Source organism: Bos indicus, chromosome 8, assembly GCF_029378745.1.
Source record: "Bos indicus isolate NIAB-ARS_2022 breed Sahiwal x Tharparkar chromosome 8, NIAB-ARS_B.indTharparkar_mat_pri_1.0, whole genome shotgun sequence".
Lineage (NCBI taxonomy): Eukaryota > Metazoa > Chordata > Mammalia > Artiodactyla > Bovidae > Bos > Bos indicus.
In genome coordinates, this window is record NC_091767.1 from 61,949,147 (window position 1) to 61,973,157 (window position 24,011).

The 24,011-nt window shown below is 50.1% G+C and overlaps 1 protein-coding gene across 1 annotated transcript in view; it reads right to left on the reverse strand.

The window, feature by feature from the left end:
• SHB (SH2 domain containing adaptor protein B) overlaps positions 1 to 24,011 on the reverse strand; it is a 135,324-nt gene that overhangs the window by 48,358 nt on the left and 62,955 nt on the right. The window lies entirely within an intron of this gene.

Consider the following 24,011-nt stretch of genomic DNA (forward strand, 5'->3'; position numbering starts at 1 on the left):
CTCCAGAGAACCCAGGGTCGCTGATTTCTCCCCTACAAAGCCCCATGAATGACCCTTTGCCTGCATTTCTACTTCCCTCAGGGCCTGCCTGTCTCCTAACACGCTGAATACAGCCAAGACACTGGAGAGCAGAGGTCCAGTTTCACTTCTGAATAAGGAAGGAAAGCTCTTAATCTTCTGGAGAGGATGCCAGGGCCCGGCTCCAGTGTGGGCTGAGCAGCGGCCGCCCATCGAGATGAGGCCTCACACAGGGCACGATCCTTTCAGCGACTGCTGACTCCTGAGAGGACAGTGGCGACTGAATGACAAATGCCAGGATGCTATACTCAGGCTCCTCCTCATCAAAAAAGGGGGCATTTTTCTGGCTTTGATAATAAACACCCCCTGTGTGCAGGGGGACAGGAGGGGTTGCTGAGGCTGCTCTCGGCAAGCAGAGAGGTTTGCTAATTTAGGCAAACCTAAATTAGCATAATACTGTTTTCAGGAAGGGGTCTCCTGCAGGGCCCGCGAGGGATGAGGCAGGAGAGATGACATTTGAACTGACAGCTCTGACAAGTGGAGGGATAGGACGAGGGACAGGATTCCTTGTCCTAGGACCAGGGCAAGCCCAGGCAGCACAGCTGGAGAAAAGGTGCTCACTACCCACTTTCTTGTTTTATTTGTAAGATATATATATATAGCATTTGCCATTTAACCATTCTTAAGTGTGCAACTCAGTGACATGAAGTACATTCACACTGTCAGGCAGCTATCACCACCATCCATCTCCAGAACTTTCTCATCATCCTAAACTGAAACTGTCCCCCACTAACCCCTCCATTCCCCCTCCCCCAGCCCCTGGCAACCACCATTCCCCTTTCTGTCTCTGTGAATCTGACTACCTGGGTACCTCATCCAGTGGAGTCATATAAGGTACTTGGCTGGGGACACTTGGTCTTCTTTGACAGTCTTATTTCACTTACCACAATGACACATTGTAGCATGTGTCAGAAGTCCATTTCTTTTTAAGGCTGAATAATAGTGCATTATATGTCTGTTTGGGGCTTCCCAGGGGGCACTAGTGGTAAAGAACCCGCCTGCCAATGCAGGAGACTACGAGAGATGGCAGTTCAATCCCTGGGTCAGGGAGATCCCCTGGAGCAGGGTATGGCAACTCACTGCAGTATTTTTGCCTGAAGAATCCCATGACAGAGGAGCCTGATGGGCTACAGTCTGTGGGATCGCAAAGAGTCAGACATGACTAAAGTAACTTAGCATGCATGCAAATGTTTATTTACTGCCTACTTCTGCTGGAGCACCAGGTCCAAGGAGGTGGGAAGAGGGGAGATAGGGCTTGACACAGAAGTGGTGAGGGTTTTGAGAGTGAGCCGTTCAAATGGAGTTATGAGGCGTTCTCCAAATCAGAATTCCAGCACCACAGGGACACAACAGGAACCCATGGGAGTCACACATCTTGAAGAGCAGTTGACAAAACACATAGATGATGTCAGCCCTTCCTAGGAACAGCATTCTTTAGACTAGGCTTCATGATTCAATACCAGCTCATAGGGCCGACAAAAACTCCACCCTATGCATAGCACCCGATACAACAGAAACTAACTGATGCTGGGCAGTGACCTTTAGTGTTTTAAATTAAACAGCGCTATGGTGATATCTTTCAGTGTCACATCTTCTGGCCTTTTCATACTCATAAAGAAAGCTGAGCACTGGAAAACTGATGCTTTTGAACTGTGGTGTTGGAGAAAACTCTTGAGAGTCCCTTGGACAGCAAGGAGATCAAACCACTCAATCCTAAAGGAAATCAATCCTGAATATTCATTGGAAGGACTGATGTTGAGGCTGAAGCTCCAATACTTTGGCCACCTGATGTGAAGAGCTGACTCACTGGAAAAGACCCAGATGCTGGGAAAGATTGAAGGCAGGAGGATAAGGGGCGATAGAGGATGAGATGGTTGGATGGCATCACTGACTCAATGGACATGAGTTTGAGCAAGCTCTGGGAGATGGTGAAGGACAGGGAAGCCTGGTGTGCTGCAGTCCATGGGGCTGCAAAGAGTTGGACACGACTGAGCAACTGAACAACATCAACACCAGGTGGTATCTCCCAAACTTCACTGAGTTACATCCCAACTTCATGATTTTGCCATTTTCTAGTACCACCTGGGTTATTATTTACCATTTTTATTGATGTTGCCTCATTTTTTAGAGTAAATAAATCCACTTAAAAAGGAAACTTTTAATTACCACCCCATAAACCATAACCTTTTACCAAAAAACAGATGATAAACATAAAAAGAACGAACAAGAACAAAGCCAGCTAGGTAGGTACATCTCCCAAAGCCCAAGGCTTGCTTTCTCTCTGCTGAAAAGGTGAACAGCAAGCACTGGAGAGCTGATGGGGCATGCAAGCAGCAAACCAAGATACCGTCTTTGGCAAATAAGAACAACTTTCTCTTTTTAGAAAGAAAGAAAATGAAAAGTGAAAACCTCACTATGTGGCCACCTAAAATCCTGTCTCCTCTGAGATGTCCCATACTTTGGCAACACATGGCTTTACTGGGTCCCTTGAGTAAAGTGGGATGATTTATTAGTTTTAAGGATGATACTTTCATTTTTATGGGGGAGTAAGAGAGGAAGAGGTTTCCCAGGTGGCGCTAAAGGTAAAGAACTCACCTGCCAATGCAGGAAACATATGAGACCCGGGTTTGTCCCTGGGTTGGGAAGATCCCCTGGAGAAGGGAATGGTAACCCACTCCAGTATTCTTGCTGGGAGAATCCCACAGACAGAGGAGCCTGGAGGTCTATGGTCCACGGGGTCACAAAGAGTCAGACATGACTGAGCGACTTAGTACACAAGAGGAGAAGAGAAGAGTTATAAGAGGCAGGACTTGGCCACTTTCAGGCAAAAACCAACTGGAAAGTACTGGAGACAACTCTGTAAATTACGAAATCTATCAAGCTATTTGAGCAGTGTTTTGTGGGGTTGTCATTATCCGCATCACTGCCATCCTGCTTCTAAAGACTGCAGTTTTGCTTCCTGTCTTTGGAAAATTCCAAGGGCTTGGGACATTGGGAATGCAGCTGACAGGGACTGACCTAGGAAAACCACCTTCCACTTCGTCTTCTTTCACAAGGAGGATTGACAACCAGTAATATGTACTCTACAGTATCCAAAGCACTTCGCATGAAAATTCGCCATTTAATCTTGGGCCTCAGAGCAACTCACGGATGCTCTGTGGGCCGCCAGTAATCATGAACATCCTTGCTCATTTTCTGTCTTAGAGTGCAGCTGCAAACAGATATTTCATGAACATGGGTGGGATAAATGAACAACAACTGACAGCCAGAAACTCCTCTTTACCCCAAATTCCAATTAATTTATGAAAGTCTCTGACTGCAGGGTTAAGGTACCTGGAACAACATGAAAAATGAATATAGTCTAGTGTTACACAATATTCAGAAGAGATGGATATTCTACATAAACACCAGCCTAAAAGGAAAACATGTGCAGGGAACAGATTAGCTATTAAATCAGAGGGACTCATGCATACACCTCTCAGACAGGATTTATTGTTCTGAAAGCATCTGTGCCTTACCAAAGCTGGGTTAGTAATGGCATGCAGTCAGGGCAGAGGATGTTAGAATGGTAATCATTAAAACGAGCTTCCCCCTGTATTACATGGTGAATTCAAATTTTCATTAAGGCTCCAACAATAGGGAGCAGTTAAGTAAATTATGGCACGCTAACTGGATGGAATATTAAGCAGCCATTAAAATGATAAATCTGAAGATTATGTAGCTACATGGAAAATTGTGCATGAAATTATGCTAAGTAAAAAAGTGAAATACAAGACTGTTTATGTGTTGAGCAGACCCTATCTCGTGGGTTTTTTAAACAAGTCCTGGGCAATGTGAACAAAGCCCCAGAGGAATTCTACTCCTTGTTTAGGAATTGCTGGATACTGCCATCACACATTTTGCCCATAATATCTAAACTCTGATGACAGCTATGTTGTAAGAACTGATACACGTGAATAAAGTGTGGAAAATCTGATACTGCGTTTAGAGGGAGGAATTATTGCATAATAATTTTTGAAAGTTTTAAATAATGAATAAGGATGCTAGTAAAGAGAAAATGTAATTAAGAGAATCTCACATGAAAGTCAATGTGATTTTAAGCAGGTTGGGTTTATAGGAGCTGTGTGTTTCAGAAGCAGCTGCTTTTGCCTGAGAAAACACCCATGTAGGGAGCATCTCTGCTCCTATTTAGGAAACATCTCCTCTCCTCTTTCCAAGAGTCCCAGGAAGTCAAGTGCTGTGGTACCATGCCAGCCCGTCACTGTCCCCTGCCTAATGACCAGGCCCATCCTCCTTATTACTCTGACTGATCTGTGACGGTCCAGAGACTGATCTAGTAGGGAGCTGTAACCATATGTTTTAAGTCACGAGTTATCTGGACATCACCATCTATAAACTCATGAAAATGACCTTTAATATTGGGTGGCAGGCTGTGATTTTATGCCTCTTAGGCAGGGAGCAGAAACATTAAATTGACAGGGCAGGGATTTCTGCTGACCTCTGGAGCAGAAAGGTTTTCAAGTGCAACTACATATGGAGGAAGCACACACACACACAAAGAGCACTTTCTTTAGAATCAGAGACTGTTGAGGAAGGCACCCCGAGCACATTCACCATGGGCATAGAGTCCAGAGTGTGAGGCTGGTGTGCTGGCTAAGGACTGTAGCCCTGAGAGGCAAGGAGGGCCGGGGGTTCATCTAAGTGAGGAGCCTAGGACAGAGCTTGGTGCAAACCAGGGGCCTCCTAACTGGCTCTGAGAGTTTTGAGTTCCCCAAGTCCATGGGCAACAAGTTACACTTTGCTCTGGTGCTCACCACTTCTGTGCCTCCCCCTCACAGCTTTTTGTTTGCATGTTTTTATTTTATTTCCTTTGTCTGTCGGGAAGCTCAGAATTAATTCTGATGCTTAATTGCAATGGCTCGATTAGCTTAGATATGGGTGGATTCGGGTTCACCTGCCCTTCCTTCTAGAATGTGTATCTTGATATCTATTATAGCAGCCTCATTATATACATTTCTTTGTATTACGCACAGCCTCAAATCTGTATTTTGAAAGCAGGTGGATATACATCTAACGAAAAAGACTAGAAGAAAAAAAAATTTCTTTATCTCTTGACCTTCCTTTCAGGAACAGATACAAAAGGGCAGGGCTTGACTTCATCTTTCGGAAACAGTCTAAAAAAATCAGCGCACATTGCTGGTGTACCCAACCTTCTCCAGGAGCATGGATATCCTCCTATCCTCACACCCAGTCAGGCATCTACTGAATGCCCAGCACGTGAGCAGATCGAGACGAAGCAGAACAGTCCTGGTCTTCAGGACTTGGTCCTCGGGGACAGAGGGTCAGAGCCCCCTACACAGACAGAGGTGGCTTAGTGTCCTCAACAGGGGGCAGATGTGACCCTACAACTTAGTTGGGGGAAATCTGGGAAGGCGTTAATGAATTTAGACATAAGGGCATGCATGGTGGTATGGCAGGGAAAATGGGTGTTTGATGAAGGACAGAAGCAGGGGCACAGCAGCTGGAACCACGAGGTGAACATGGGGAAGGCGGGCCGTCCAGGGGCTCAGGCGGAGAGGAAGCGGAGGCAGGTGGAAGTGGTTCTGGGTGGCCTTGAATGCTGTAGCACGGCACCCCCAGGACTGTCTGAGGAGAGGTGCCCTAGAACCTCTGGGCAGGGTGGAGATGGGTGGGGAGAGGCTGGCACAGACATGCAGAAGCTGAGCTGGAAATGACAGATGCTGGCCTGCAGGCCCCTCATCTCTAATTTTGCCAGCTGGTTTGTCTGAGAATCCACACCAGATCCCAAATCATAGGGTAGCAGAGCTCAACAGAAATATGTGGCCAAGGAGGCTTCCATTCCCAGGTCCCACCATCATCTCTCAGCCCAAGAAACCTCTATTCAGTCAGTGGTGGGCATGCCCGGCCCTCAGGCCTCCATGGTCTAGGGCTGTATAATCAGGACAGTGCAACTGCCACTGCCCGGGGCTGCCCCACACCAGCCACCTGGGAGACAAAGTCCAGGCTCCAGATAATGGACAGGTTCAACAGCACAGTGTGCTGGCTGAAACCACGGATCCCCCCAGACGGCTGGGGCTCAAGTTCTGACCCCAGTGGGTGACCCAGAGCAAGCTGCCCCAGTTTCCTCATCTCTGGGGCAGGGGCAATAATATCAGGATGTTATAAGGATTAAACGAATCCATGCACCTTCAGTGTTTAGGACAGTGCCTGGTCCACAGAAGGTGCTCTGGGAATGTTGATTTCATTTCAGTTACCACTACCGGGGCATCTCTGGAATACCATGCCAAGACCCCTCCTTCTCTGAGATCACCCTTCATCCCCCAGAGCCACAGAAGTCCTGCTTACAAACTCTAACAGGCAACCCTGCACTGGAAATGGAAGGGTTTCATCACCCACCTATGAACCTTTCCTTTCTGGATCGACAGCTTCCGATTTTAGCTGCTGCTTTGGCAATCTCTTGTTTCCACATGGGAGCTTTGCTCTCAGATCCACTCTTGCACAGAACACAAAACACACAGGGAAAGGCTCTGTGCCCAGGAGTCTAATGACTACATTTTAAAACGTCTTTTTATTTTATATTGGAGTATAGCCAACTAACAATGTTGAGATAGTTTCAGGTGGTCAGCAACAGGACTTGGCCATACATGCACACGTCTTCTTTCACACCCAAACTCCTCACCCATCCAGGCTGCCACATAACATTGAGCAGAATTCCCTGTGCTATACAGTAGGTCCTTGTTGGTTATCCATTTTAAATATAGCAGTGTGTAAACGTCCATTCTAAACTCCCTAACTATCCCTTCCTCCCATCCTTCCCTTACCGGCAACCACAAGTTCATTCTCCAAGTCTGTGAGTCTGTTTCTGTTTCGTAAATAAGTTCTTTTTGTATCATTTCTTTTTAGATTCCCCATATAAGGGATGTCATATGCTATTTCCCCTTCTCTAATGACTACAGTTTATAGATGGGGAACCTGAGGCCTGGGGAAGGCATGAAGCTCTTGGTCCTCTAATTCCTAGACCAGGCTCTTCTTCCTGCCTTTCCTGCTTCCTCACACCTCTTTTATCAGACTGTCTTGGTTGTAATCTTCTGGAGGAAGGGGCAACTTCCTCGGTCAGATCTGAGGTGTTAAAAGTCACACCCAGCACCACAGCCTGAGTGAGGCGTTCCACAGGAGGGGCGGGCGGCCGTTCCCAATTAGACACACAGCCGAAACCCAGCCAAGTTCCGGGCACCACATCAAAGGGAAGGCAGGCGACGCTCTCCTCATCTAAACCGTTACAACATCTGCTAGAGAAAGACCCTCCTCCTAACCAGGGGTCTTCAGGGCTGGGCCTGAATTCAGGGGTCGCCTGGAGACCGAAGTGACAGCATGGGGCAGCAGGGGTCCTCGGGGTGGACGCCACCAGGCAGCAAGGGCAGGGCAGCTGGGAGATGGATCCTGGACGCAAACCCAACACAACGCAGGCAGAGGCCCCGCCCCCTCCTCCATCGAGTCTGGTTTCCGGAGCTGTCGAAAAGCCAGGAGACTGACTAATTGGTGTTCCCTTACCATCTCTTTTCCAGGCATGCACAGAAATACCCCAGAAAAAGGGTGAGCTCTGTGGAGCAGAGGTGTGGAAAAAGAACAATGGTCAAAGCAGCAGGAGCAGTGTGGGCCTGTCACTGCCTGGCGGAACCTGCACTGCCCGCTCTTGGACGCTCAGCCCAAGCTTGAGGGGAAGGCCCTGGTCTGAGTCAGGGAGCTGGGTCTGCTCCCTTCCCCCGGTCATCTGTACAGGGATGGGGGTCTTCCCTGAAGGGCCCTGTTCTGGGGTCCCTGGAGGGAGACAGGCTTGCACACCTGGCGACACCGACTGTGCTTTGCTCACAATTTAAATGGCCACGCAGGCCTCTCTGCAGGGCTCTCGGGAGCTGCCGGCAATTACGGCTGGCCCCTCAGCCCTGCCCGTCACTCTGTGCTCTTCCGGTGACTGCCTTTGTGTGCAGAGACCTCTTTGAGCTGTATCGCCATCCCCTGTGGAGACTCACTGAGGTGAACTGGCCACTCCGGGGTCCCGGCTGCTCCGGGGCTCAATCAGTACGTGAAGGAGGGCCCATGTAGAGCAGCAGCCTCCTCAGGAGACAGCTCTCTTGCTGCCGTGTCGGCGGAAGATCCACATTCATAAGCAAGCGGGGAACCTGTCTGCTTTTCTTCCTCAGACCCATCATCGAGTCCTCACTGGGTGCCAAGGTGGACCCCAGGCCGGTGCTGAGCACTCACATGGGATGAGACAAGGCCCCTCAACTCCAAAGAACCCATGGCTCAGCAGGAGAACTGGGACACCAGCAACCATAAGCACCGAGTGAAAAACCATGACAAGTTACAGAACGCCTGCTCGTGCCGGGCACCGTCCTGGGTGCTGGCTGCATGGCCTTCCTCAGCCCCATGAGACAAGAGACATGGGCGACTGGCAGCCTCAGAGCCTCCACAGGGGCCAGCCCAGTTCTAGAGTGGCAGATGTTAGCAGTCCATGGAAGTAGAAAGCAAAGGCAGTCCCAGGGATTTCAAGAATCCTTAGGGAGGAGGTGGCACTTAAGAGGAGCTCAAGTCTTAGTGCAAAGAGGCCCCTCAAGGGCCACAGAAGCCAAGGGACCTCCCTGGGATCACAGACATCAAATGGGGAACCCAGGGTAGAATGTGTGTGTGAGTACTCAGTCGTGTCTGACTCTTTGTGACCCTATGGATGATAGCCCACCAGGCTCCTCTGTCCATGGGATTCCTTAGGCAAGAATACTGGAGTGGGTTGCCATGCCCTCCTCCTCGGGGATCTTCCCAACCCAGGGATCGAACCCACATCTCCTATGGCTCCTACACTGCAGGTGGATTCTTTACCACTGAACCACTGGGGAAGCCCCTCAGGGAAAAATGTGCTCAAGGAAAGGAGGAAGATTCGGACAGGCGAAGACAGGGCCTCAGGAGAAAGGGCAACGGGGGCAGGGTGAACACAGGCCAAGCCATGGATGGAGCAGAGATGGAGAGATTGTGAGGCAGAATCAGAGACTGTGAGCTATCTGAGCCCAGGGCTCCGGAGGAAAGGATGTGGGGCGTGGCTAGAAAAGGAAACTGGGGCTGGGCTATGGAGGGCCCCGAATGCCAGGAGGAGGGGTAGGAAACTGGAAAATGTGGCCAGCAGTCTTCATCAGGTTTGCGCTTTCAGGGGGGAAAAAAAAGCCTTTATAGAAGCTGGCAGGAAACACCAGGGCGTGGTCATCAGCTGCTGCTGACCTGAAGGTCTGACCCTCCAAACAATTAGGGCTCTACACGTTCAAAAAGTGGAGGATGCCCAGGGCTCCAGAAGGAAAAATACACTCCAGTGAACGGTTCCCTAAAGGGGAAAAGCAAGCATTTCCACTGGGCTAACAGGCAGAGGTTGGGGTGGAATAAGCACCTTCAGGTCAACCTTGAGGGGCGGGCGTCTGCTGACCCCTGTGCTGTGGACACAGGCTGGGGCCCCCCGGGGACTGCCAGGGGCCTCAAACATTAGCCAGACGTGATCCAGCCATGTGTCTTTTGAGTACTGATGGACTGTACTTACAGAGAGGGCTTGCCAGCCCCTCTGGTGTGATCTTCCAGTCTGCTGGGCATGGCGTGGTCTCAGCTTCTAGAGAGGCCTCAGGCCATAGTCTAATGAGATAAAGCCATGGGGGACAGGCTTTCATGCCAGACCAGCTGGGCTACAGCCCTCACCAAGCACCATCATTTACCCTTTCTCAGGGAACCTCCCAGAGTGAGCCTTGGAGGAGCCATGACCACGCCCAAGCCCCCTCCCTACCTCCCTGATGTGAAATCTGCAACTCAGATAGGCTGTGTGGTTCAGCCAAGGTCTGGGAGACTCAACCCTCAGTAGTATACTTTAAGAGTGCTTAGTGTGTGTGATGTACCAGGGTCTGTGCTAAATGCGGTGCCTCCAGGTTCTCATTCAATTCTCACACTTCTGTACAGGGGTGATGGCGGTATTACCACTTTACACTTGCTCACACAGCAAGCCAGTGATGGAGGCAGCCTGGCTCCAAAGCTCATGCTTTTAACTACGCAGCTATCTATGTCACCTCTCCAACACTAGTTGGTACTCCCTCCCCTCCACCAGGTACAAAATAATACAAACATGTTTGGGTCTGCAGGGGAAGAAAGAAAGCACTGGAAGAAGCGAGTCCTAGCTCCAGCTAACTTGCTCCTGGCTTCACCATGCTGAGTGATGCCAGGCAAGTTACTTCTTCCTTCTGGTTACCAGTTTGCTTTTTAGTCAGGGTGACTCAAGTCATCCTGGATTTTATCTGACAGGTCAACACACAGGTGCCTATAGGAACTGTTAGGAAAGCAAAGGGTGATACCAGGAGGAAGAGAGCTGGCCATTGAGGAGGTATTAATAAACACATTCTAGATCTTTAGAGGGGTGGCCAGCGCATGCGGCTGGTCCCAGGCTGGCTTGATCTAAGCAAGTGGTTACAAACTGGCAATGGTTGCAGGGTGCCAGCCTCCCAGGGCAGAGCCAGGGCCCCCTACCAAGCATGACCCTTCACTCCATCTGTATCTAACAGCCCCTCTTGCCACGTGTCAGGTTTGCAGCCAAATTGGTCAAACCCCACACGCACCCATCTGGTGGAGGCGGCAGTCCTGGGGCTGGTCATGGCTCATGCTGGGGGATGTTGCTGGCGTTGTGCCCCATGCCCAGCACAGCTGTCTGGCCGGAAGCAACTTGCTGAGATCTGGCACACTCTCTGCCCCGGCCTTCCTTGCTTTTGGAACTGCGTCAAGAGAGGAACTAATGTCCCTGGGGACTTGTAGACAACCTCAGCCTTCTGGATGGTGATGATGAGGTTGCCGGCCTAGGACCAGCCGGGCCCTCTGCTCACTGGCTGTGTGACCCTGGTCTGCTGCCTCATCCACTGGAGTCTAAGATTTCCTGCAGGTGAGGCAGAAGCCAGTAAAGGAGATGGTCTCGGAGAACTTTTTGCCTCCAGAGTCCTCAGTCTGATTCTATGAAGACTGGATGTTCACACAGGCTTCTTGCTCCACTGCTGTGGCTCCAGCACGTGAAGGAAGAGGGGACATACACAAGACCACCCATCCTACAGTGGGCAGGTTCCCTGACCTTGGCATCCCAACCACCTTCCAGCAAACCCCTCCCAAATTCAAGCCCAATATGCAGTTAGAATCCTCTGCAGGGAGAAGCTCTACCAACACAAAGTTGTGTTTTCCTGCCTGTGATTAATTTTATGTGTCAACTTGAGTGGGCCACAGGGTACCCAGATACCTGGTCAAACATTATTCTGGGTATTTTGGGAAAGGTCTTTTTGCATGAGATTAACATTTAAATCTCTATGTAAAGCAGATTGCTCTCCCTAACATAGTGGGCCTTGTCCAATCAGTTAATGATCCAAATAGGGAAAGAAAAAAACAAACAAACCAACCCTCTGATGATACAGGGAATTCTTTCTGCCTGACAGCATTTGTACTGAGACATCAACTTTTTTTCTGCATTTAGACTCGTACTGAAATACTGGTTCTGCCTGGGTCTCGAGCCTGTTGGCTTTTGAGACCCAGGAACCACACCATCAGCTCTCCTGCTTCTCAGGCCTTCAGACTTGGACTGGAACTAAACCACTGGTGCTGTGGGGTCTTCAGCTTGCTCACTCACCTTGGGACTTGCCAGCCTCTATAATCACATGAACCAGTTCCTTGTAATAAACCTCTCTTATTGGCCTGATTCTCTGGAGAACCCTAACTTATACCTCTACGAAGAGTCCTTTCTCACATGTCTACCATGTCATCCTAGTACGGGCTGCTTGTCTGCTCCCTTTCTCAAACAGATCCTGCAAGACTCCGTATCAAAACAGAGAGCCAGGTCCTTATCACAATGCAGAGGGGGCCTGCACTTTTTCTGACCCTGAAGAACTAGGGCGGCAGCCAAGCATCAGCTTCCTAAGAGGAATACGCAGTGCCACGAAATTCCACCCTCAGGAGACCTCACAGTAGCAAAGTCCTCACAAGACTGGTGATCTCGGCAGAGCTCCCTACTTGGCCCAGGAATGACCACCTGCCAAGAGCCAACCCAAACTTAACAAAAAAGACCAACAGCAAGATTCCCTCATTCCATATAGAACTTTCTGATCTGCAAAGCCCTTTGTGCTATTTGGTTCTTATGACCTTCTGACTATAGACAGATTTTAATGGTCAGAGCCAGCATCCGCATTTAACAGGGCAAACAGGAAACCCAGAATCAAAGTGATTTGCCAAAGTCAGAGTGAGAAATCTACATGATTCCTACTCTACTCGTCTTTCCGACTTTACAATTTCATCTTGTACTTCATGGCACAAAAAAAAACCCCAATGAAGTGTTTTTGTTTTGTTTGAAAGAGGAGTGGGGAAGGGGAAAGTATGTGTGAGGTGCTACACATCAGAATTAGGAACCCGAAAGCTACCACCATTGAGAACTGCCTTCAAGCGGCTCTTTCCTGTCGAGAGCTATCACAGATTACGCCATCCATACGACCATCTCAAGAATTTTTGGAAGGAAACATCTGGATAATGAATGCTTCATACCAGGAAATGCAAGAACAGCCCCTCTTGGGGCCCTAAAAAGGTGTCCTGAGGAGACTGCATACTGTGTGAAAGTTGCCATCAACACCCAGAACGCGAGAACAGAGGCGCTGTGTGATGCTGAGAGGAGACAGCCTTCTCCCTGCTGGTGGCCTTTCCCAACCAGCTCCCCGCTGGGAGTCCCCAAGCCCCAGTTCCTAGTTTCTGTTTGGGTTGGGACCCCACGTATTGAACCTTCACTGCGTGTCAGAGAACCCTTACTGTCACTAGCACTTCCCTTCAAGGAGCCAGGAAGGTGCTCATCACTCCCACACGCCCTCAATGTTACTGGTGAGGGTCCCTCAGCCCAGGGACCCTGAGACCCTACCACAGTTCTAGCCATCTGCACACTCAACCCTCACACCCATTGCAGCTTCTGAGGGCTGAGTTCAAGTCCAACCCATCCTGACACATCCTCTGCGGGCCCTTTAACACAGAAGGAGGTTCTACAGACCCTCAGTAAATATCGGTGGAAAGAACAATGTGCAGTCTTTTGCAAATTCAGAATTTAGCACAGTGAAAAATATTTTTAAAACATCTGTTTACCTTAGGAAGGGAACTACACTCATAGACTGTTGGAGGGAGTATAAACTGGAAATGACCTTTCCAGAGGTAAAACTGGTGAATCTGACAGAAATTAAATATCCTTAGGCCTCAAGTTCCACTTCTGAAAATCAATTCTACAGAAATACCCACAAGCAGAAAGAAATGCACATGGCTGTTTGCTGCAGAATGTAAGAACAAAAAACTACACGAGTTAAAAGTATATAACTAGGGGAACAACTAAATATGCTGTGTTACAGTCACATCATAGAACCAGTCAAAAGGTTCTAACCAGTCTAAAAGGTTCAGACTAATGATCTTGGACAAGATCTGTGATGCAAAATGATGTCTAGCAGGATAGCATTTGTGTAGGAAAAGAATTGCTGGTACTATGTAGAGATGTGTATTTTTGTAAGCCAGTGGGAAAAGGGCTAAAGGAATACAAAACAAATTATTAATGATAATTCTTGTCTCTGAAGAGACAGTTCATTTTTTATTTTCTATATGTCTGTATGTTTTTCCTACCAGAGCACATGGTTTTTTAATGGAATAGTTAAAAAATCTTTTTAAAGGAAATTTCACGTGCAAACATGGCACTTTATTATTATTGTTTGTGACAGCACTTGCTGAGGGTCTACTTTGAACCAGGCCTGGTGCCAGCAGCTTTATGGTAATTGCAGGACAGATGGGGAAACTGAGACTGCACCAGGAAGAACAGGTAAGTGAGGTCAGGGGCGGGACTAGGACTTGTCACATGTGCCTTCATCAGAGTCCATGCACGCTGTCCTTCTCGTTCCCTGCTGTTTCCGGGAAGCACCACATCTGCAGAATTCCTTCACCTCCTACTTAACATTCCTGTGGAACAGGCTTCCAATCAACAGCTTCTGCTTCTGTAACTGTTTTTAAACAATTACCAGTTCGTGTCATGTTTACACATTTGAAGTTTAGGAAATAAGAGTTTGGAGGAGATCATGTTTTGGTTTCTAACACGAAGATGTACATTTTAATTATAACACAGCTCCCAGCTATGCCCCGGTCATCTGGGGAGGCACTCCATGTTTAAAGACACATTAAAGAACTGTAGTTACAGTCTCGGCAACCACAAACAATGAAAGCTTTCCTAAAACACAGCTACAAGGGCAGGCCTGATCACTATTTGGGACCCGTGGTTTCACTGCAAAGGGCCCTCACCCTCTTAGGGGCTTGTTATCTTTTCTTCCAAGTGATGAGTCAAGGTGATAATTCCCTTCAACCAACACTGCTCGGCAAGCGTTGGACCAAAATCAACCTGGGATGTGTGATAGCAAGCAGCTGCCCTTTTTGGGGGAACAGATACTCAGGGAAGCAGGTCTAGACCTCGACGCCCAGCTGCAAAAAGAGGGTGCCTTCTGTAGGATGGCTCCTTGCCAAAGGCATCAGAAGGGATTACAAGCAGCCTGACAAGTGCTTATCCAGAGGAGTGACACAGGATTCCAGCTCCTGCAACACAAGAAAGGTGCTTTGGGAAGTGCAGTGAGATCCTGATAGTAGAAATCCACACGGCAAGTGGGCGAGGGTGAAGGTCTAGACATGACAACCTGCTTCACTGGTTCATTCTTTCACTTGCTCACTCTCCCTACAGAGCCCCTGTGTCACTGGTTTATAGGGAAATGACCAGTCAAGCCTGGTCCTTGTCCTAAAGAAGCTCACAACCTAAAGTACAGTCTTCTCTGGGGTTCTGTAGTTATGTGTCTCACCTGCTAAGTACCACCAGGCTAAGAGGATCACACTTCAGTGGAGAGGCAACGGGGAGCCATCAAAGTCTTCTGAGGCGGCTAAGAGGTGGGCAGAGCCTCAGGTCTGCCCCACCTCACCTTATCCTGTGCCAGGAGGCTGGGCTAGTCAGCCCAGGGGTGTCGTTTCCTCAAGTGTTAGATTGCATTCTCACTGCTGCCTTGCCACTGCGTGCAGGGGGGCATGAACTAAATGATGACAACATATCATATCAACCGTGGGTCCTACTGCAAGTGTTACCTGCGGGGTGCCTATGAGCCAGAATCAAATGCTACAGGTGCCGGAGATGGAAACAGGGTCTGGGGAGCACTACGTGTGTGTGTACTTACATGTACAAATATCCATGCATACACACACACGTACACACACGCACAGTCATGTGCTCACACGCTAGGCCCTCTAGCAGTCCAGCAGGCCCCCACGCCACTCTGGTCAGTAGGTTTTCTCTGCAGAGGTGGGGTGGGGGTGGAGTGCAGAGGTCAAAAGTATTTCCTATCAAGGGCACACGGGGTGAGTGATAGGTGAAGAGACTCTCAATAAAATGACGAGCAGCAGCCCATGTGACAAGAGATATTCTAGGCTTGCTGAAGACTATTCTTCTTCCTTTTTCCTGGAACAAAATAAGGCTTAGCACTTGCTTTTGGATTAAGTCTTAGGACCCAGTGAATGAGAACTGGAGTTGGGGGGTGGAGCCAGAAAGAAAGCCTATTTGAGTGTGTAATAAATTCAAAGAAGAAACAAATTACAGGAAGAAAAATGAACCAAGTTAAAAATAAGATAGTTCCAATGTTATTACTAGACAGAAAATATAACCCCTGTTAGGCAGGGAAGCCAAAGTGGTATGAAAGAGAAAATATAAAGTTCCCACCTAAAAATAACTGGCAGACTAACACAGACTCACCGTTGAGAAATACAGAATTCCTGAAATGAGCCCGAGATTGCAGTCCCACTCGGTAGGGAGGGGTTGCCACAGTCTGGAATTTAAAGTTCTCTTCCAACTATGAAGCTGGCAATGGAGGACAGAGATCAGCTCAAGAGCATTCCTATCTGTTGGCTCAAAGACTCGCAGAAAACTCAGATAAGCCGGTGGGCAAGAGGCAGAACTTGGGCTGAAGGTCAAAAGCCTGGCAGAGCTCATGGCCAGTTAGACCCTGGGCTCCTTGCAGCTTCCACATCTGTAAAGTGACTCAACACTAAGTGCTGACTGACCTCGCTTGTTCATTTATTTACTAAATCACCCCTTTCCATACTGTTCCTTCCTTAAGGCAATGGCACCCCACTCCAGTACTGTTGCCTGGAAAATCCCATGGACAGAGGAGCCTGGTGGGCTGCAGTCCATGGGGTCAAGAAGAGTCAGACACGACTGAGCGACTTCACTTTCACTTTTCACTTTCATGCACTGGAGAAGGAAATGGCAGCCCACTCCAGTGTTCTTGCCTGGAGAATCCCAGGGACGGGGGAGCCTGGTGGGCTGCCGTCTATGGGGTCGCACAGAGTCGGACACGACTGAAGCGACTTAGCAGCAGCAGCAGCATGGTTGTATAATAGCAACCCAGTAGCACAGAGAGTAGAAAGCGTCTATGGGATCTGGATGTGACTCTTATATTCAGGCCACTTCCAAGCTGTGTGCCCTGGTGAGTCTTCCAACCTCTCTGGGCCTCCAGCTCCTCAAGAGCCAGAAGACGTCACTCAACCCAATGAGTTACGAGGGAAGAGTACTGTGCGTGAAAACAGTATTGTCTTCCGCCTTCCCTGTCTTCTAGTGTGCTTCAAACCTCGACACTCCTGGAATGAATGCAAATGATTAGCCTCCCACTTCCCGCAACAATGCAGGTGCGTGGTGCACGCATGCTCAGTCATGTCCGACCCTTTGTGATCCCACAGACTGTAGCTCGCCAACCTTCTCTGTCCGTGGGATTTTCCCAGAAAGAATACTGGAGTGGGTTGCCATTCCCTTCTCCAGGGGATCTTCCTGACCCAGGGCTCGAACCTTCATCTCCTACATTTCAGGCAGATTCTTTACTGTCTGAGCCACTGAAGAAGCCCAATAATGCAGGTACTAAACTCTATGAGACCAACCAGTTGTATCCATTTTGGAACTAGACTGAGCAGTCTTAGGTTCAAGACCTGGTTTTGCCATTTATCAGCTCACAGCCTTTGGGGCTCGACTTGCCCCAGTAGAGCCTCGGCATCCTCTGTTGTGGAGTAGGGAAAATATTAATATCAACTCCACAGGGCTGTTACAACATAAAACCAGGCAAAGCATATAAAGACAGCTTATAAACCATAAAACTCTATGCAGACGTTACAGATTAGAGCAGCATATACAGACGTGTGCACACATACACAGCCTTGTTTCTGCCTGACATCTGGTATAAATGACTCGCCATTCCATCAGTTTACATCCACAAGAATACGTCCCATTTCATTTTTCTTTTGTAATTTCAGCTATGTGCCAGGCCTCTCACTGGTGCTGAACAAACAGAATCAACTTCTACCTCACTATTCAATATTTTCCATTTTTATCCCCCAAAGGAAGACCCCTACCATGTGTGGCAAGATTCTGAAATGACATGATCTGATTCCAGGGTTTAGAAACATGACACATTTTTTGGCCTGGCACCTATCACTGAACAATTCAGAAACACTCCAGGGAAAGGAGTGCCTCGATGTTACAGAGAAAGGCCCCAGTAACTGGAACCAACGCTTTCTTCCTGAGTGTTTCATTAAGTACATCATCTGCTCACGTTTGGCGCTTTTCCACTGGCTAGGAACCTACAAAAACTGATGTGGTATGACAGCTGAGTTGGTGCTGCCAGACAAGCTTCCTCACTGGCTCGGAAATGGGGGTGGGGGGGCGGCGAGAGGGGAAGGAGCTGGGAGGGGTGGGAGTGGCAGCTGTCACATTACACGCTTGCACTTCAGATTTCTCTCACATCCCCCGACAGAAGCACTGGCCACATGACCTCTAGGGCTCCACGCTCATCCATCCCGGAGAGACAAAGAGGCCGTGCCTCACCAGGGATGTCCATCCTCCCGAGGCACTTCTCAGCCCGTCTTCAGGGCAAGCTCTCCTCTAGCTCTGGGCCCGGTACTTCAACCATCTGCCCACCACTGACTCTGAAAAGGTCTGCTGTTCAGTCTTCCTGCCAATTCAGTGGGCTGACCACTGCATCCTTCAGCCGGTTTGTAAAAACGCTCCCATGAAGGCAGTGGTCACTGTGTGTTCCGAGCCTGAGGATCGGCCTCAGCAGGCCTTGTGGATCCTGCTGAGGTGCCTTCGGTTACCTAAGTCCATGTTCTGTCACCCAAGTTCATGAAAATCTCATTCATCTTCACTCAGAGGAAGACTCCGTCCTCCTGGCCTGCTTTCCTCACTGACAAGGTTGGGGACATTAATAGTGGGAGTGACATTGTGGGGGGCAGGGAAGGGGAAACAGAGAGAAGGGTGCTTGAATTTTTCTCATCCACTCTATAAGGAAGATCGCTGCCATAGGACCCTCCACGGCACTCCCTTACATCTGCCAGAAAGAACGGCTCAAGACCAATTATTCTAAGAGCCAAATCATCATCCCAGGCAGACGTCTTTCAACATCCAACTGGCTTGCGTCCAAAAAGTCTATACAATAGGTCAAATCATTCTGTTTCCTGGGGGTTTAATTTGCAACTAATTCCTCTTGCAGTGTTCACCAGAAAGCTCCCACTGTTTGAAACGAGATGTGCCGGGTACTTTGTGGAGATTGTTCTACGTGGTGGGCAATCTGACATCGCTGTTTTGAAAAATGCCCGAGCTGGAATGACCGCAGCCATTCTGTGTGCTTGCAGCCAGCCATGGCCACAGGTGGGAGCAGACGCAGGGTGGGCCACCTGTCCACAGGCTTGATTGGCTGGCTCAGTTTTCAGGGGGATCTGAAGCCCACCTCTGCCCTCATGCCCTAGAAGAGCTTCCCAGGTTCTTGTCTGCACTGACAGCTTTTGAGCTCAGCTGGGGCTCCCAGGGGAAGTCTGCTCAGGAGGGAGAAGGAGCACGTTGGGAAGAACAGCCTTGAAGGCTAACTAACTGCATGGAGGGTCCCTAACCCAGGCCCCGTGGCCTGGCTGTGTGATTACGTGCATAGGGGCCAAGATGGCAGAAGCCTGCTTTAAGGACTTTAATAGTGCAGCAGTTCTTTAAAAAATATTTGGCACGTCAGCTAACACTTAGGTGAGAGTCTGAAACATTCATTTCTACAAACACCAGCTGGCTCCCCATCCTCTGAACGCTGGGCACGTCCAGAATCACAAAGTTAGCACATGCACTTTGTCAGGCCTGCTCCCTACCCCATGCCCCCCACCAATAATCACCTCTCCTTTAGGCTCCCCGAGGCCTTCCAGACCAGGTTGAGCTCATCTTCTTCAAGTGCTGCCCTTGGATACCTCGGGGAGGCATTCTGCCCCTCTGCTGCCCACTCCGGCACTGATGACCCAGCCTATTCACGCGTCAATCAATGCAAGGCCTCAAGACATTTCTTCCAGCTCTGGTTTTAACTGCCACCGGATTCTGTGTCCCCAGCTTCTTATCCTAGACTTAGTTTTCCGACTTGACCTCAGTTTTAAAGCAGAGGCTCAATGGGCTCAATCTGTGTGCCCCAAGGAGCCCACTGACCACCTGGTCCCAGTAGGTGCTCAACTGATACAGGGGAAAGATAAGCTGATGGCTGGGGGTGGATAAAGGGTGGGTTACAGTTAACTCCCAACAGTCACTGAGGTAAAGCCCAAACTCCTTTCAGGGGTTCAGAAAGCCTCCTGGAACCTGGCCATCAAGCACCTGCCAGCTGCCCATCTTCCCACATGCTCTCCACAAGCCTTGAAGCTGCAGCCACACCAGCCACTCAGGACTGCTCTCTTCACTCCCAGGGTGGCACAGGCTGTCTCTCCCCCTCCCCCACATAGCACCCACCTCTGAGCTTCCTCAGGGCCCAGCTAAGCACCCATGAAACCACTGGTGGGTCCTCTCCTCCCAGCTGGCTCATCTGTCAAGACTTGGGTCAAGCTTCACCTCTTGGGAAGCCTTTCCTGCCTCTTTCCCTTGGAACCCGAGAGATCGTGCCATCTGGCGAGGACTGCCACCCAACAAAGTGAAGTCCAAGACACGTCGGTGCCTCCCAGGGTCTCATTTATGTCAGTGCTGCAAAATGACTGGTGCAAGGACGAAATGCTCCTGAAGTCCTGCCAGCCCCCGCCCCACCCCCCGCCACAGCCATCTTTTTGTGGCTGACCCTAGAGGCCCAGAGGGCAATGTCTGATGCCACCGTCCTTTGGCCCCTCTAAGGCCCACAAGCCCTCAGGATGGTTTCTGCCTGGTATCCACGCAGCATAACAAAACCAACATGGTCAGGAGACAGGGAAGCCATCTTGCCACATTTCGCTGGGGCAGAGCTTTTTTCCCTTGTAAAGTGATGCTCCGCTCACCTGCCTTCTTGCAAAGGGAAACATGTAAAGGGGATTTAGTGTTCCTGTTGCTCTGAGATCTCACCACTACGGTTTCAAGGCACTAGTGACCAGCAGCCGGCTGCTCGGTGGGACGAGGAGGCAGTAGGGCCAAGGTCAGACCAGACTGTCACCCCACCAGCCTGGACCTCCAGACCACAAACGGCTCCATAAACTGTAAACTTCCCTGAGCCGCAGACACTCTGGGGACCCGTGATATCTCCCCCAGAGTGAGGCCAACTGTTTTCTGCATCGCCTGTTTTCATATTCAGGAGAGTGTGTGCTCCGACAGCCCCAAAGTCATTATTTGTGTGCGAGTGCTCATTTTTCAGGGACAAACAGGAGCTCTAAGAACCCAACTGACGATTACGTTTGCAGCATCACACCAACTTCAAAGGCAAGCCTCAGACGTGTGCAGAGGAAAGGCCTGTTTTCATCCCATTTTGACAAGCCCTTCCCGAGTGCAGGGTCCCACACCAGACTCTGAGGGATGACTCAGGCCTGGTCCAGGCTGCTGGAGGAAAGAAGGGCTCAGTTGGGACCCAGAGCAAGAATAGGAAAGAGGGAGTAGAGGCACTGTTTGGGTTCCGGGGTTGGGGGGCGGGGGACGCGGGGCAGGGAGCCAGGGGTGGCTCCTGGAAGAAGGAGGTTAAGGTGAGAACTGATGCAGGACAGCAGAGGTGTTGCCTGGAGTCTGGGGTCCCTGGGAGGGGCTGCGTGCAGAGGGAGGCATGGCTTGTGGAAGACCTGGAAAGCCTGGGTCTGTGGGGCTCAGTCAAGGTGTTTGAACAGGGGAGTAACATCATCGGGCCATGTCCAGGGAAACCATCTGGAGACAGCAAGAAGGAGGGATCTGGGAAGGGTGTGTGGGCAGGCTCGCCTGTGGCCCCTCACTTGATCCTCGACAGGTCCTTCCTCTCCCTGAGAGCTCCCCTGATGTGTGCCCTGGGGACACGTGGGACTCAGGAGCTCAAATGCCCTTCCTCTTTACGGGATGATGTATGTGTAAAATGACAACCTTTTAAAATGTATATTTTAAAAGATTTTTTTAAAAAGTAGGCATGGTGAAATCTGCTCCATTTGGAAGCAGGCTTCTCTGGAAAGATAGCCCCCAGGATCTCTGGTGTGGCTTGAGCTCTGGTCTGCAGGGTGAAACAGGCCATGTGGAGGTCTGGTGGTGACTGGTGACAGAGAACAAAGGCTGCAGCCCTGCCTGCAGTGCCCAGGAGGGCATCTGTGCGGAGTGTCGAGTGCCAGGGCCAGGGGGCTCTGTGGAATTCCACTCTGTCTTATTGCTGCTACTGCCACCACCAATGGAGATTAGCACTTTAATCTCCTCGTGACCAGGTCAGAGCTTTGACTTTAGAAATGGGAAAACTGAGGCCCACAGGGGCAGTGCCTTGCCCATGCTTAAACCAGGCTGTGGAGCTGGGATGAGCTCCAGAGTCCTTCAGCTCACGATCCCCCACCAAACCACAAAACGCCCTCTACCCTGGCCCTGTCTAATCCAGTCACTCACAGATTTCTAGCTCTGTGAAACTAACAGGCTGAGTCTGCAAGGCTGTTCCCCTGCCACTGACAACTGCCAGAGGAGGGGTTTCTGCTCCTCTCTGCAGCTCCCAGTGCTCAGGACTTGCAAGGGGGATGGTGGGGATGTCAATAAGATACCAGAATGGATGTCCATGCCCCTGCAGCAGAGGCAGAAAAAGAAGGAGGCAAGAAGTCAAGGAGCGTAATGCTGCTGGAAGACCAGACCAGAGTGCCAGGAATTGAAAGAGACCTCAGGCTAAAGTGAAGCTCTCAAACCATGGGACCATCTGTCCCAGAGTCATGGAGCCAGCTATTAAAAGGCAGATTCCTGGGCCCCAGCGAGAGTGTATATTGGTGCAAGGCCTGGGAATCTGCATGTGCAACATCTACCTCCCCTGGCTTCCCCATGTTGACTATGACACAAACTGACGTTGGAAGGCCCTGAACTCACATCTTCAAGGCGGCCTGCCCCTCCTCTTGACCCAGGGTGGCAGGCAGGGTGTTGGACTGACACTCTTCATGTTTCAGAGATCAGCAGAGATGAGGGGCCTCTTGGCCTCCGGAGAGCAGACCTGGGGGCAGAGAGCGTGGGTGGGTGTTCCATGGAGCCTTCATGTCTCCTGCACGCTCCTGCCCTGGTGGACCTGCTCTGAGGCAAGCGGGATGCTGTCTGCAACACAGGGCTAACCTGTCATCTGGGGACTCTAGCATGGCTTGTCCTCCAGAGTCACTGCAGGCTGCCCTCATAACACCCCTCTAATGTGCAAGGTACTTTGGGCCAGAATGGCTTCTCTTGCCCCGAGTGCCCCAGAGGACCAGGGGTGAAGAAGCTCCTGAAATGAATCACGGAAACTGGACTGTGTGTGCGGAAGCCAGGCTTATGGTCAGGTACTGGGCTCTGGTCCTGGTTTCCTGTGTGTTTTTAGGAAAGTGCCTTAACCTCTCTGAGTCTTCATAGCCCTGCCTACATAACAGGGATAAACACCACATGTCCTGTCCTGTCTACCTCCCCAGGGTGACATGAGAATTAAAGGAGCATGGATATGTGCAGGTCAACAACACAAGGGCTATTGTTAGGTGGTTTTTTGCTATTCTTTTTTTAAGCATTAGGAAAAAGGTGTGTTCTTTTCTTCTAACGCTAGAGATCAAGTCAATGTGAGGTAAGCTGGCATTTTTTTTTTCAGCAGTAGGCTTCCACCTGGCTGGCCACTTTCTCCAGGAAAAGAAACCAGGGGTCCTTGTAGACAACTCTGAATGGGCCTTTCATAATTCTGGAATCCCAAGTGCGTGTGTGCTGTTTATGTCAGTACTTATAAAGGGAAATGGAACCACCCTTGTCAGGAGAGGAGATAATCGTCCAGTATGTCTCCCTGGCAGAGGCACTGTTGTGTAATTAAAGATGATAATTATAGCTCCGCGTCTAGTGTCAAACCCAGGGCTCTTTCCAGACGCAACTGAGCCTCTCCTCGTGCTGTGTGAGCAAAAACACACAGGCTGTGGATGGGAGGGCCCAGGCAGCCCTGTCCCGGAACCTTGGGCGGCTCCTCTGTGGCCAGTGCTTCCGGTGTGACCTGGAAACTTTGTCCAGGACAGCGGGGTCCTCTGCAGTCCAGCCTCACTGCAGGATGAGAACAGGTGTCTGGGGACATGGTCCCCAGACCTAAGAGCAGGAAGGAGGGCCAGCTGGCTCCAGAGGGAACCCAGGTTGGTTCCCTTGGAGGGCACATACTCACTGGCACAGAGCTCTCCCCTGGTGCCCACCAACAGTCCTCCGAACGCTGCCTTGAGCACTCAGTCTCCTCCTCTGTCCATGGGATTCTCCAGGCAAGAATACTGTTGTGGATTGCCATGCCCTGCTCCAGGGATCGAACCTGGGTCTCCTGCATTGCACACAGATTATCTGGGCTTCCCAGGTGGCGTTAGTGGTAAAGAACCCACCCACCAATGCAGGAGACACAGAGACTCAGGTTTGGTTG